Source organism: Charadrius vociferus, unplaced genomic scaffold (assembly GCF_000708025.1).
Source record: "Charadrius vociferus isolate BGI_N301 unplaced genomic scaffold, ASM70802v2 scaffold215, whole genome shotgun sequence".
NCBI lineage: Eukaryota > Metazoa > Chordata > Aves > Charadriiformes > Charadriidae > Charadrius > Charadrius vociferus.
The window spans coordinates 1-2,965 of record NW_009648532.1 but is presented as its reverse complement, the minus strand read 5'-3'; positions in this window follow the sequence as shown (position 1 = coordinate 2,965).

The following is a 2,965-nucleotide window of genomic DNA, read 5'->3' as shown; positions in this document are numbered from 1 at the left end:
GTCCAGTCGAGTTCTGGGTCTCGGAGCTGCAGCGGGGGGTGTTTCCGGGCTCAGGCCCGGGCCCGGGCGGGGTTTCTCCGGCAGCAGGCCCTGGGCTGGTGAGATGGAGACGGAGCTCGGGGGCTGCGGAGGGACGGTCACCCCCGGGGTTTGGGGGGCGGGGACAAGGGCCGGGGGGGTCCACAGCTCAAGGCCGGGCTCAGCCGGGGGCTCGGGGACACAAACCGAGTCCCGCGGTCAAACCCAGGCACGCAGGCTGAAACCCAAAAGGTCTGTGTTTTAGGGGCTTAAAAAGAGATTAAAAGTCCTGCGGGTTGTGAACTTGAAAACACACTGAGCTGCTCAAAAACAGACTAAATCCTGAGGTTTTGGGGCTTGGAAACTCAAAAAAACAACCCCGAAGTCTTATGTTTTCAGGGCTGGAAAACAGAGCCCCCGCCCTGCATTTGGTGGCCTGGAGAACGGGGTGAATGGGCGGGTTTGGGGGTGTGAAAACGGAGCCTCAGCCCCGTGTTTTGGGGGCTTAGACCCAGAGATTGAGCGGGATATGACAGCGGGTGGTGGGGCCTGAAACTGAGACCTGCGATTTCCAGACTGGGACACAAACTCGGGGTGGGTGGGTGAACCCCCGGTTCATGCGACTGCAGGAGAAGTGAGGGCAGTCCTGGGGTTTGGGGTGAGAAACGGGTGCTCTGGGGCAATACTGAGCCGGGCATCTTCTCACAGAGACTCACCCAGGCTCACTGGGCCAATTTGTGAGCTAAAAAGCAGGATCATTCAGGCAATTTTGAGTATAGCTGATGTGGAGACCAAGTCGTGTGTTTGTGCACTGTGAAAGGAACGTCATCTGAGCAGTTTAAGGTCTTGATAAGAGAGACCAAGTCCTGCGGTTTGGGGCTCAGAAACACTCAGTCACGGGTGGTTTGGGGCAGGAAACCGCAAACTGGGGGAGTTTATTGCAGAGAAACCGACCCCGACCTCGTGGATGGCATGCCTGGCAGGACGGAATGCCCTTCTGCCCGGCAGGGGCCGGGACCTGGGTGCGGTTTGAGCTGGCCGAGGGGGTACAGGAATGTCCTAGCATGGGGACGGGATGGTCACTGTATTGTGTATGGCCTCGCGCCGCTGTTATTGTTTTCTGTCACTGTGCTATTAAACTGTCTTTATCTCAACCCATGAGTTTTTTTCCCTTTTTTCGCCCTCTTCTCCCCATCCTACCGGGGGAGAGGGGGGTGGGAGTGAGCGAGAGGCTGCGGCCAAACCTCGACCAGAGGCCCGGTCCTGCGCTGGGCAGAGCCAGAGCCGCTGCTTTGGGGCTCAGGAACAGCCCCTGAATCCAGCGGGTTTGGGGCTCCGGCACACAGAGCCGGGACCCGTGGTCAAATCTGGGGCACAGAGACCACATCCTGCATTTTGGGGCTCAGAAACAAAGTCCTGCGTGTTTGGGGCTTGAAATCGTGCTCATTTGGGCAGGTTCAGAGCTGAGAAATTGAGACCAAATCCCGCGTTTTGGGGCTCAGAAGGAGCGACCAAGTCCTGCGGAATTGGGGGGCTGAAACCAGACCCACTTGGTCAGTTTTGGGGCTCACAAAGGGAGAGTCAGCGCTGTGTTTGGGGGATTGAAACCAGGCTCATGTGGCCACCGTTGGAGCTGAGAAACACAGACCGAGTCCTGCATGTTTGGAGCTCAAAACCGGGCTCGGGTCAGAGCTGAGACACAGAGACCGAGTCCTGCGTTTTGGGAGCCTGAAACCGGGCGCATTTAGCTCACAAAGACAGACCAAGTGCTGCTTCTGCGGGGGAGGGGTCGAAATGAGGCCCCTTTGGGCGGCTTTAGAAACAGACACCGAGTCCTGTGTTTTGCAGCTCAAAACCGGAAAGTCCTGTTTGGTGGGAGGGGGGACTTATAACAGGCCTCATTGGGCCACTTTGGGGCTCAGAGAGACTAAGTCCTGCATTTTGGGGGGCTGAGGCAGAGCCCAAGTCTTGTGTGGTTGGGCTCACCAAGAGAGAGACTAAGTGCTGCGTTTTGGGGGCTACCAGCCAGGCGTAGTGCTGGGAAACAGAGACTAAGTGCTGCGTTTTGGAGTGTTGAAATCGGACTCATTTGGGGGCTCAGAAACCAAGTCCTGCGTTTTGGGGTCTTGCAAGCAGGGTCACTAAGCCAGTGTTTGGGCTCAGAAAGAGCAGCTCAGTGCTGCTTTTGGGGGTGCTTGAACCCAGGCTCACATGGCCAGTGCGAGGGCTCAGGAAAAGAGACTAAGTGCTGCATTTTGGGGGACTCAAGCAGAGACCAAGTCTTGTGTGTTTGAGCTCACAAAGAGAGAGACTAAGTGCTGCGTTTTGGAGTCTCGAAACCAGACTCATTTGAGAGCTCAGAAGCAAAATCCTGTGCTTTGGGGTCTTGTAAACAGCGTCCCTCTTTGGGCATGCTTGAACTCAGGCTCATACGGCCAGTGTGAGAGCTCAGGAAAAGAGACAAAAGTGCTGCGTTTTCAGGGACTGAAGCAGAGACCATCTCTCCTGTTTGGGCTCAGAAAGAGGGAGTAAGTGCTGTCTGTGTAGTGGAGTTCCGAAACTACAGCCACTAAGCTGCTTTTGGAACCCATAAAAATTGAGGGTTGGGTCTGCAGGGGGTGAAACCAGGCTCATTTGGCCAGTGCTAGAGCTGAGAAACAGAGACCAAGTGGTGCATTTTGGGGCTTGAAACAGGGCTCGTTTGTCCCAGTTGAGGGCTCGGGATTAGAGACCAAGTGGTGCGTTTTGGGGGCTCGAAGCAGAGACCAAGCCCTGTGTGTTCGGGCTCAGGCCGGGTCAGTGCTGTGTTCTGGGGCTAGAACCCGGGCTCATGTGGCACTTAGAGGGCTCAGGACCACAGCCTCAGCCCGGTGTTTGGGGCTGCAGCCCGGGCTCCGGTGGCCACCTCGGGGCTACTGCGGCCTGTCCGGGCTGGGACCGTACTCCG